This window comes from Cyprinus carpio, chromosome B12 (assembly GCF_018340385.1).
Source record: "Cyprinus carpio isolate SPL01 chromosome B12, ASM1834038v1, whole genome shotgun sequence".
Taxonomy (NCBI): domain Eukaryota; kingdom Metazoa; phylum Chordata; class Actinopteri; order Cypriniformes; family Cyprinidae; genus Cyprinus; species Cyprinus carpio.
Genome location: NC_056608.1, coordinates 23,668,979 through 23,682,166, shown reverse-complemented (window position 1 = coordinate 23,682,166; position 13,188 = coordinate 23,668,979). Strand labels below are relative to the sequence as shown.

The 13,188-nt window shown below is 35.1% G+C and overlaps 1 long non-coding RNA gene across 1 annotated transcript; it reads left to right on the top strand.

The window, feature by feature from the left end:
* The first annotated feature begins 9,939 nt into the window (after window positions 1–9,939).
* Window positions 9,940–11,299, top strand: LOC122139296. Its single transcript, XR_006156193.1, has 3 exons — window positions 9,940–10,047; window positions 10,162–10,244; window positions 10,809–11,299. It is a non-coding gene; the product is annotated as an uncharacterized LOC122139296 (long non-coding RNA).
* The last annotated feature ends 1,889 nt before the right edge of the window (window positions 11,300–13,188 follow it).

Sequence of the window (13,188 nt, the reverse complement as noted above, 5' to 3'; positions counted from 1 at the left end):
GATTGTCATGATGATGATGAGGAAGATGATTAAACCGGCTCACAGCCACACTGATGGCAGTATCCTTGAATCAAGACCGCTGCTGTATCTCTGGTGGAGATGATGATCGTGCTTTGTTAAGTCAGTAAACTGAAGAAATAATCAGTGGTTATATTAAATATATAATAACTGTATTACCAAGAGTTTTACTATGGCCCCTGTTAATAGTTTTTAAACCATTGTTAGTAGATTGAACATAAATGTATACATTTGCAAATATTTCATAATTCTAAACAAAAATATTCACGGTAAATGCAGTACCTGTTGTGTCAACAGTGAAACTGAGTTTCTTCCATCCACACGACGCTTGCACCAAAGAAGGAGAATTTTTCTGTCACTGTTGTAGTTGGAGTGTAGCTGCATGTGACGCTTTTCCTCCGTTCACAGGATTCACGAAGCACTTGTCTACAGATTTTTGAGTCTTTATATTCAAACATATAATTTTTAATCTGCCTGTTTTATTTCTGCTTTTAGAAAATAAGTTAGAAGTCATTATAAATAATAAAACATCTGACTACCCCCCCATGTCTAGAGATGACAAAACATGCAGTACTTTTATTTTTAGCTTCTCTAATGAAAGACTCACTCTATATTTATTAAAATACTGACATGGCAACAGACACAATAAATTCTGGATTTGTGAAAATCAGGAGTTTCAACAGATTTTTATTGTTGCTGTATTATATGATATACATTGTTATTTTTCAGATATCAGTGTAAGCTGTGAAGATGTGACTGGATCTGTGGGGAAAGAAGTCAATCTCACCTGCAGCGTCATTTTGCTGATAAATAAATGCTGCATTAAAAATTATATGTTTGAATATAAAGACTCAAAAATCTGTAGACAAGTGCTTCGTGAATCCTGTGAACGGAGGAAAAGCGTCACATGCAGCTACACTCCAACTACAACAGTGACAGAAAAATTCTCCTTCTTTGTGCAAGCGTCGTGTGGATGGAAGAAACTCAGTTTCACTGTTGACACAACAGGTACTGCATTTACCGTAACATTTTTGTTTAGAATTAAGTAAATATTTGCAAATGTACATTTATGTTCAATCTACTAACAATGGAAAAAAAACTATTAACAGGGGCCATAGTAAAACTCTTGGTAATACAGTTATTATATATTTAATATAACCACTGATTATTTCTTCAGTTTACTTAGGACTTAACAAAGCAAGATCATCTCCACCAGAGACAGCAGCGGGTCTTGGATTCAAGGATACTGCCATCAGTGTGGCTGTGAGCGGTTTAATCATCTTCCTCATCATCATCATGACAATCATGTACAAAACAAAACCAAACTTCACCAAACTTTCAGAACAAGATGTTACTGTTTGTCAGACATGACGAGGACAGCAGCAATCACCCAGAAGATGTGATATATTAGGATTGACTCAGCAGTATGAAACTACTGACTTTGTTTGATTTTCCATATGGTGCTCACAAAAGACACACGCTTTATTATATCTCAAACTTAATATATAACTCTGGCTGTACACTGTAAAAAAATTTGACCATAAATTCACAGTAAATTACTGGCTGCTAGTTGCATTACTTTCACCGTAATTTACTGTATGTAAATTCACAGTAAATTACTGTAAACTAGTTACATTACTTTCACAGTAAGATACTGTATCATTTTTACAGTAAATAATTGTGAAATGACAGCTGTATACTGTGACCTCACGGTAGTTATTCCATACTGTGATTTGGCAGTATGCTCCTGTAGAATTACTGATTTAGCTGTGAAGTTACAGTTAATGCCATCAGATTACTGCAATTTAGCAGTATTCTGCTGTAGAATTACAGTGTAAACTGAAATAGTTGTGCAAATCAGTAGCCAGTAATATGCTTTTAATTTATTATACAATGTATTGTTAATTAACAACTTTTAATTTAAAATATTGTTAATTTAGTATAAAAATACTGTTGTTTTTGAAATCTGATCTTTTAACCCATCACTGGAAAGATATGTTCAATTCAAATAAACACAAAATATTTCGTACATTTATTTTGCCATTTAATAAATCCTGTCTAAACTTTCCAGCTAAGAGGTTCAGATGATCGTGCTTCTCTCCACTGAACCAGGACACACTATAGAACATATTCAGGGATCATCTTACTGCATGACCACATCTTCAGCATACTTCAAACTGAAATGGCAAAAATGGCAGCCAGACCAGTGATGAAATCAGCTTGTCTCTCCAATGTCAGCATCCATGCCCTCAACTTCATTGTGTCACCTGAAACAAAAACAGATACACTGTTACCGACTGTTCAGAAAAGAAAATAAGATTTATTTACTATTTATTTATTTAGTGAAAAGCGTTGTGTGGTGGCATACTCTAACTACTGAAATTCAGATGACTACTTTTAAAATAAAATAATTGCAGTCCACCTTATTTTTCAACCTGGACATAAGCCGTTTTCTGTGAATGTGCGAGACTTCCGGTTCATTAGCCGCTGTAGGGAAATAAAATTAAGTAAATGGTAAAACTGTTTGCACTACAAACCAGTGTGTTTGTTCCATAATTAAAATAATACATTAAAATAATATGGTAAGACAACACCAATTAGCAAGTTTAAGCAGCACAACATGCTGCGTACAGCTAAAAATACCTGGAAGCAGATGAGACTGGAAGACAATATTTTTTATATATATTTTTTACATTTTAAAAATTCTTTTTTAGTTTTAAACTAAGGTGAATAAATTCTAAATGAAAAAAAAAACATTCAGGAGAAATGCTTTCTCTCCTCTTAGTACCAGTAAAAGCAACCTCGCAGCTGCGTTCTGGACCAACTGCAAGCGATGAATGATTGACACCCATATAAAGCGCACTGCAATAATCAAGTCTGGAAGTGATGAAGGCATGAGTAACTATTTCCAAATCCTTAAAAGTGAGCATAGATTTTAATTTAGCTATTTATCTTAGTTGAAAAAAAAGCACTTATCTGTTTTTCAAAATTCAGATCAGTGTCAAAAATCACACCTAAGTTTTTAGCAAAAGGATGAATGTTTGATGATGATAGAATCTAGATTAATAGTGATATCAGAGACAGCACCTGGGGGTCCAAAGACAACAATCTCAGCTTTGCTCTCATTTAGTTGTAGAAAGAAATACAGATTTAAAACCACAACAAGAAATAATAGTTTAATAGCTATGATACAGATACTTTTGAAATCAAATATTTGCAAAGCTATGACAGAAAACACTGGCATCTAACAGTTAGTCTTAAAAAAAAAAAAAAAAAAAAAAAAAAAAAAAAAAAGCATATACATGAACCCATATACTGTAGGAAATAAAAGTTATCATACGAAACAGGTCCTATTCTGTGTCCTAAACTCCTGAAACATTGCTATCTTATATTTTAGAGCAGTCAATGCGATTTGGGAAAGAAATAAATTAAATCTTTACATTTTCATAAGTAACAGTAATTCAATAACACATTTTTTTCTCTCTGTAACTGATTACAGTTACAAATATTTTGTAATTAAATGACGTTATTTCCCTTGAATGTAATTAGTTACTCCCCAACACTGCTAACCAGCATATGCTGGGGTTTTTTTTAGGGATGCAGCTGCTTGTTTTTCATGTGGGATGTTTGCTAAAAACATGACATCATTTTTAGCACTGGCCTAAATGGGAAAAAAACAAACAAACAAAAAAACCACCTTCCTACAAATCAAACTTGCTATATGTGCACAGCTTTAAAGCATGCTTCTCATGCCAGTGTAGTTGAACAACTGCACTCAAGCAGAAATAAAAATAGATAGGAGTACCTCACACATACTGTGCGGTGACTCAAAATTTTCCCTTCTTCCCATAATGAGGGAGTCTCCAGACAAAACAAGGGGGAATATAGCTGCAACCAGTAAGCATGCCAAGCACTACAGAAGCAAGCAAGGCAGCAAGCATCAGAGCAACTGTAGCAATGAGTAACTGACGCCATTTAAGATGATTTTAGTCAAAATGGCTGAAAAAGCATAAATACAACCACTAGTAATATGATTTAATGGCTTATCACTTTTGACCAGTATTATCAAATCAATGTGGTGTGTTCTGTGCGAGGTTGACAATGGCACACACAAAGTTCAGTAGGTCAAAGTGTCAGTAAGTCAAAGCTTTGCAGAGATACGGCCTCAGACGCGTCAAATTTGGTGAAAATGGAATTTGGAAAAAGGAAAGGAAAAGGAATTGGAAAAAGTAGTTTTTCAATATGAAACAAAATGGCAGACAGGAAGTTCGGCTGACTATGGTAAAATTTGTATATATAATATATTGAGACCGGTTTCATTACAATAAGCTATTGTACTCAAAAGTTATTAGCATTTTTGGAGATTTCACTATAACGTTTGCCCACAAGGTGGTGCTGCCGTGAAACTGTTTGAGTACCGTCAGACACATGTTCAGTTTCGTAACTATAGGCCAATGCATTCATAAAATATCCACAAGTTTCCTACGCCCCATGAGGCCTTGAAAAAATGGGAGTGTCTTCCGGTTCGAAGTAAACAAGTGAGATGTGACATTCATTCATTCATTCAACAGTTGACAGTCATTCAAGATTTAACGATCCAAACTTGCTAACGATATGGGAACACAACTTCAATGAACTTAAAAAGGGTGAAATGACAGTACCTTTTACCCTCCGTGGTAAATGGTTGGGAGAATGACTTGAAGAAGTGGCCTCATATCATATACGGTAGCATTTTTAGCTATTTTGTAGATTCAGTATCCTGTGATGGTAGGGTGATGAGCAATTTGAAAAGCTCAGAGGCGTATCAGTATCTACACAGTGATAAAGTCAGTTGGCTGTTATTTAAGGATGTATGTGTCAAAAAACGGACACTGAGGCGAGCCAGAGCCTACATGTATTACATCATAAGGTTTAGGTGCTAGCATCAGTGACAGGTGAAGTACAGACGGCGGGTTGTTTATTTATTGCAGGGCCAGGACGCTCTTGTAGTAGGACTGTGCATCTCATGACTCAGGCCGATACGATACGCATCTCGATGCATAGCCAACGATACGATACATTAAAAATACATATGAAGCAACTACCGATGCAATACGATACGATTCACCCCAGTTACGATGCAGTGCGATCCGATTTTGATTCGATTGATTCGAATACAATGCGTATGCTGGTTAGGTATGTTTTGATGCTGGGAAGCTGGTTTATGCTGGTCCTTTGCTGGTTTAAGCTGGTCCTTTGCCAGCACATGACCAGCATAAACAAGCAAAGGACCAGCATCGACCAGCAAAAGGACCAGCATCGACCAGCAAAAGGACCAGCATGGACCAGCATAAACAAGCAAAGGACCAGCATTGACCAGCAAAAGGACCAGCATCCCAGCGTCAAAACATACCAAACCAGCATATGCTGTTTTTTTCAACAGGGTTAAGAGAGGAGAAATCAATCACTTTCTAAACAATAAAAGTATAGCAAATCCATTAGTATATATATATATAAATGGATCGGTTTTTAAGGGAGCAAGTCCCTGAGTACCATAACTCTCTCATAAAGGTTTGCAATTTTAAAAAGTAAACACTGGTCCGAAAAACACTTAGCCTCTTTGTTAATTAGCACACAAAATACCACTGGTGTACCACTTGGTTGTACCTACATGTTTTTTTGTTTTGTTTTTTACAGTAAAACTCAGTCCTGGATAAATTAATATATGAATATATGTGCATGTGTTTCTTTTTGCGCACAGCTTTCCCTGTCCAACAGATTAAAAAAATCTAAATATCATGTCTTGCCGGGAAATGTTGAGACTCTGTCGATGCCTTTCTCCCCTCCGCGTCTCTGCAGCACAGCAGTGTACCATACATTGATTGCCACATGCGCATCACTGACAGACAGAGAGCCACAGAAGTGAAGCCCTCCCTCCCTTTCCAGTGTGTTTGTCCTGGTGTGGAGGTGAGTGGTGATGAACAAAAGACTAAGCTACCTGTGCCTCGAATTTACAGCTAATTATCCAAAAGGCATTTCCAGTTAATTTGTCTTGCTGCTAACATCTATGACTCATGAGAGCTACCATGTAAGTTAGCTAAAGTTTAGCCAAGGTAGGAAGTCTAGTAGGTTACACCAGTGCGCGTTCTTTCACTGCATGATTCAGTTTACTAAAATGCATTTAGTATGATCACAAAATTCAAGATATGGGGGCAGAATATCTCTGAGCAACATAACACTGATGTGTTCCTTAATTAATCGACCTTTTAAAAGATTCGGTTCAGTCGCAATGACTCACTTATTAACAGTGACTTGCTGCCACCTACTGGCTGTGTTAATTTCACATTTAAAGTATCTTTTCTTTTCTTTTCTTTCCTTCTTTTTTTTTAATAATTTCAAATATAAGTATTAAACGTTTTGTGTTTAAAATATCAAAATGGTATGAATGCATTTGTAACTACAGGTTAAATACATTCATGTCCTGCATTAAACAGTGTGTAAATGCATCTTAATGCCTGTTCTAATGCATCTTCTTTGTTTTCTCTGCATTGCAAAGATTATTTTTGTCAATACTGGTGTCATTTGCTTGGTAACAGCCCAAATGACTTATCATTCTAATGGACTGATTCAATTTAAGAATTTGACTGAAAAAATTACGCACACTTTTAGAAAATAATGGCTTCATAAAGGTAAAAATGTCCATAAAGGTAAAAATGAATTTAAACTTATTGGAAAAGATTCATTTCTATCACTGCTGTGGACTGATCACCACATAGAATATGCGGAATATCAAAAACTATCAAAACCACAGTAGTCCTTAAGATATCAGCACAATAACACTATCATTTAACTACTCATCTAATTATCATTATTGATAAAATCTCAGAAAATATTTATATATTTTTTTGTCAATATCACACACCCATAATAGATTTAACATTTTGTTTAGAAAAAAAAAATATATGAGAAGTGTCCTTTTTCCACTTGAGCCCCTGCCCCTCAAAATGTCCTGCACCTCCCTGTGCTGCAGTCATTTGAGTCCACAACAAACAAAGATGGATTATTCACACAACCACTGCAAATCACGAGCAGCAGCAAGGGTCCATTTCACTCCAACTGAAAATAAATCAGGTTGTATTGTTTTTAATTATTATGAACAATTCTTATGTTGCTAATCAAACAATTTTTAATTAAATTTGGTTATTTGTGGCAAATGGTCTGCTAACGTGTCATGAATATAATGGAACTGTTGCAATGCAATTGGTCTTTGACCAATATTAATATCACATGTGAAAGTGAAAGTCGTGACATTTGTCAAGTATGGTAACCCATACTCTGAATTGGTGCTCTGCATTTAACCCATCCAAGTGTACACACACAGCAGTGAGAAGTGAACACACCGTGAACACACACCCGGAGCAGTGGGCAGCTATATATCCAGTGGGGTTCAGTGCCTTGCTCAAGGGCACTTCAGCCATGGGTATCGAGGGTGGAAGAGAGCACAGTTCATTCACTCCCTCCCACCTACAACTCCTGCCAGCACCGAGACTTGAACCTGCGACCTTTGGGTTACAAGTCCAACGCTCTAACCATTAGGCCACAGCTGCCCTTTTTCTGAAGTGAATTTATGCATTATTTTGATGTTGATCGAGTGTCATTTGAGGACTCTTAGGGGAGGATTGCTGCTTGTTTATTATTCAAGTGAAGATAAAACTGATATTGTTATAAACTGAAAGTGAAGGAAACAATACACAGTTTTGTTCACTTTTTGTTTCTTTGAAGTTTCTTTATTCTTTCACTATGGTCTTGGTCTATTGTATGTGGTTCACTTCTAAAATGTTCTGTACACAGACTCTCTTTTTCTTCTGTAATGAATCACACCAAACTTCCCATGTGAAGTTATTTATTGGGTTTTAGTGAAACAGCACTAGATAAAATCACTTATGGAGTTTAAATTTGGAAGATGAAAGATTTAGCCTAATATTACAATCAATTAAAAAGTGTTTGTGACGAGTGGGGCGGGGCCGAGAGCCGTGGGAACGGAGCGAGGCCGGTGGAGTGATTGGGAAATGAGCGACACCTGCTCCACTCACCGGTCTCGAGTCCCACGGAGGAGATCGGGAGGATATAAAAGAGGAGCGACGACAGTGAAGGACGAGAGAGGACCAGGCCTGGGCTTTATTTTGTGGTTTGGGTTTTTGTTTGTGCGCGGCAGTCGCCCGTGAGGGGCTGTCGCGCTGTTTTATGTTTATTTTGCTTAATAAAAGTTTATCAAAATCATCTCCTGTTCCCGCCCCATTTCTTCCCTTTAAAAACCAAATTCAATCGTTACAGTGTTCATTTGACATTTAATGATGCTTCCAATATTTCCACATTATGTTTATTATATTAAACCACTTTTTTAAAATTGGTCAGCTTTTGTAGGTGATTTTTCAGAGCTTTTACTTCATGCGCTTAACTGGTGCTGCAGGATTGAGCTCAAACTGACTATGATTATCATTATCATACTTTTACTATGATTTATCAGCCAACTGAGGACTGACTTGGACTGATTCCCTGTCGCGTGACGCAGAGAGTTTGAACCCAGTGGGGACAAACAAAGGGAAACCGATGGGTGGGACACAGACAGATGTTATTGAACCTTCTACTAAATGACAAAACAATGATTCCAAAGCATTTTAACCGCAGGGTTATTACAGAGAGGGCACCCTAAAGCAACACGGGAAACACCTCGCTCGAGGCTCAACGGTTGAGGCTTGTATTGTTTGTAATGCTATATAAAGCCATGATGTAAAATTGTATACAAACTGCATTCATATTTTGACACATGGTTTAATGGTTCACGTGCCTGCAGAGGTGATGCAATGCATCAATAACCTGTTTGCCTTTGATGAGGAAAAGATTTTACATTGATAAGCAGGTTCTCTCAGGTCACTGGTGTAAAGTTACTATAATATACATGATTTACTTTAGATCAGGTCATGATTTTCCAACACATTTCCGAGAGTGTGGAAGTGATTCTGCTTTTTGAAAAAATTGTCCATCAAAATTTGCTCGGATAATCTTTAGCACACAATAAAAAATGTAATTTTTTATATTCAACACCATTCTCCAGAAACATTGTTCAGAGGTTTAGAAGTTTCATTCCTTCATCCCTCATCCCTTCTATAGTCTGTTTCATCATTATTTGTTATTAAATAAGCCTCCTTTTTCGTGTGTCAGCCTCTCACACTGGAGACCCACTCGGAGCACCCGTTACACAGAGTTGTAGGAATAGCTCATATCTGGTCTCTTCAATTAACAGATTCGGTCAGTCTCATTCCCGGAAGAATGGCCTTCTCAGCTGCCATAGTTGCAACTCTTGCGTCATCAGAACAGGGTGTTCAACGCACAACCGTTTCCGTTTTAAAAAATCTTACACCATTTTTGTTGGGGCTGAACGCAGCCATGCCTTCCATTTCCACTATACTTTCTCTCACACATAAAGCAAAAATGTATGTATGTGAAAGGAGAATGTATGTGTGTGAAAGTAGAAATGTATATATGTGAAAGGAGAATGTAAGTGTGTGAAAGCAAAAATATATGTATGTGAAAGGAGAATGTAAGTGTGTGAGAGTGCCAGAATGAATTATGGCTTGTACAGCCTCTCATAGGATGTTGTTAGGTAGGATTATGTTGTAGAATTTTCTTGCATTTATATATATATATATATATATATATATATATATATATATATATATATATATATATCAAACTATGCATGCAATAATTATTAGACAACCATCTCTATCAATGTTTGACGTAGTTAAAATGGTAACAGCTTAATTTTGTGGCATACCACACCACAGTTTTTTTCCCGCCTCAAACATCAGATCTGAAGATATGGTCAGAAGGCACTGAATATATGCATGTGCCAAAAGAGGTAGCTGAGTCATTTTGAAACTTATTTAATGCTCATGTGACTGGAATAAACTCAGTGTGAAGAGATACAGAGCTTGCACAATAATTTTTGCTCTTTAAAGTTTTTTTTTATCTACAATCTAATCTTTAGTATGTTATAATTGGTCATAAAAGCAAATTTATTTTTCATATATTTAACTTTTTTCATCTTTTTATTTTTACAATTATTATTTTTTGTTGTTTGTTTGTTTTTCTTTTGTGCAGAATCAAGACCATGAGTGCTGTTAATGTTGTGCAACTGTTCGTTCTTGTGTTGGTCTTTAACACTGTCTGTCAAGCAGATGAAGGTAAGAGAACAAACCGTGTGAGATTTTTTGAGATCTAAGATAAAACACTAATTTACACAACAGTAGAAAATTCTACCAAAACTGTATCTGATGCTGATTATTTAAAGAAAAAGAAAGTTTCATGCAAATATAATTGATAACATTATTGTCCTTATTATTATTTTTTTATTATTATTGTTAATTGCTAATCATACACTGTAGATTCATCTACCTTTTTCTGTTTAAGCAGAATAATTGACAAATGTTCATCTTGTCGCATCAGTGTGTTTTTGTTTTTTGTTTTAAGTTTACTTTGTCTGTATCTTTATTATTTGACTGACATGGATACAGACACATTAAGGTTGAGATATTTCTGATGAATTAGATTTTTTACAGTAATTTACTGTAAAACTAATACAGTTTGCTACTGTTAATCTTAATTACAGTAACTGCAGTAAGTAACCCTTTGAAATGTCTAACAGTGTAGGAAGAGATTATGAAATGTTAAAAATGACAGGGACCTTTATTATTCCTCAACTGCTTAATAATAAATACTGTAAATATATAAATACTGTTATTTTTTAGATTTCTGCAGTGTAAGCTGTGATAATGTGACTGGATCTGTGGGGAGAGAAGCAACTTTCACCTGCAGTGTCTCCGAGCAGTGCGCTAAATGTTGTATAATAATGTATGTATTTCAATACACTGAGAGCTATAAAGACTCAACAGTCTGTAAACAAGAGTTTTATATGGACCCCTGTGAAAAGAGAAACAGCTTCACATGCCGCTACACTCCACCTACAGCAATGACAGCAAAATTCAGATTCTTTGTGCAAACAATGTGTACAATAAAAGAACTGAATTCAATGTCAACATACCAGGTACCATATATATATATATACTGTGTTTTATAATTATTTTCATTTATTTTCAGTCTATTAACAGTGGTTCAAAATCTGTTAACAGGGGCCATTAAACCAGAAATTGAAATTGAGGCTCCTGGCAAGAAAGGTATTATATTCTATATTCTAATAATTGATTATTTAGAATTGAGTTTATAATCTGTTTAGAAACCCCACTGCACCAGAGAGAGAGAGAGAGAGAGAAAAAAAAAACTATTGTATATATCACATTATAATTATTAATTATTCTTCCAGATAGAAAACTGCTCTTGAGTTTCTTATCAGAATAGCCATAACTTTAAATCACCTAAAAATATGTCTTTTTGGCATTTAAGAATGAAACTGTTGTATGATTGTCTATGGATAAGAGTGTTTTTAGAGACTGTGCAGATACAGTATGTAGATACACTGTGTGTCAAAAAATCAGTTTTATCACATTCTCAACAGAAGAATCATATCGTGATGTATCTGTGGAGAATCTCACTGTTTATGATTTAAACAGTTTAAATTTAACCCACTTTTCCAGAAAAATTCAACAAGAACATATCAAAAACATCTCAACGAGAGACAGCAGAAAAAGGTCTGACTTTTAAGGGATGTCTTCATTAATTATTTTGCATTTGCAAAGTAATAAGAGCTTATTCATTACTGTTACTGGTATATTCTGGACTGTGTCTTATTTTAAAAAGTAATGAAATGAATAAAGACTTGTGATACTCTAAAGAAGTTTCCCTTTTTTTATCATTGACTGTGCCAACAGTGATGGAGGGTGTTTTTATAGGGGTGGCCAGGGAGGGGCCAGCAACCAGTCTGCGGTGGCACAGAAATATTCATTATTTCAATATAAAAATGTGATTGACTAGAAAGTATTGAACTGTTTTAGTGCCTAAAGCACAACTGAATACAATTAATTTCTACTAAATTGTATTTGAGATATTTGTGAATTAGATCAAGTAATGCTGAGTGAATATAACAATTTGTGTATTATTCCCCAACTCCAGGTATTTTAATAAAGCGGCTCACTATAGCTTTATTGGTTAGTCAGCTTGGTTGTGGTTCTCAGAACCCCCAAAAGCTTTTTCTCCATCATTGCAATCTCATTAATGAGACATGCAGATATAGTGATAAGAATTGTTTAATATATATATATATATATATATATATATATATATATATATATATATATATATATATATATAATTTATAATTAAAAAATGATACAGTAAAGCAAGATGACAATCACCACAGTGGTACTTGGGGAGATGCAGAACAAGAGTCTGGTGGTGTTTGCAGAAAACAATTTGATTTAAACTTTTTATGAATGAATTTTTCAAATATGTCCATATAGCAACCTAAACAGCATTGGTCAGAAATTTGGTAAGCAATTATTAAACAATGATACAGTAAAGTAAGATGACAATCACCACAGTGGTACTTGGGAAGATGTAGAATAATAAGCTGGTGGAGTTTGCAGAAAACACTTTTTTTTTTCTTTTTTTTATGACTTTTCAAAATTTGAGTGTATAGTGAGAAAGATAGCATTTTTCATGATTTTGGCATGCAATTGTTTAAAAATTATACAGTAAAGTCATATGAAAATGACTGCAGTGGTACTTGGGGACATGTAGAACAAGGCTCTGGTGGAGTTTGCAGAAAACAATTTGATTTCCTTTTTTATGAATTTTTAAAATGTGTCCTTATAGCAACATAAATAGCATTGGCCATGATTTTGATAAGCAATTATAAAATAAATAAATAAATAAATTTAAAAAATGATTCAGTAAAGTAAGATGGCAGTCGAATAAGAATCTGGTGGAGTTTGCAGAAAACAATTTGATTTAAATTTTTTATGAATTTTCAAAATTCGAGTGTATAGTGAGAAAGATAGCATTTTTCATGATTTTGGCATGCAATTATTTAAGAATGATACAGTAAAAATGATATGAAAATGACCACAGTGATACTTGGGGACATGTAGAACAAGACTCTGGTGGAGTTTTGCAGAAAAAATATTTGATTTCGCATCTCCGAATCGCAGATGGCGTGACGGAAGTTGCTTGCGA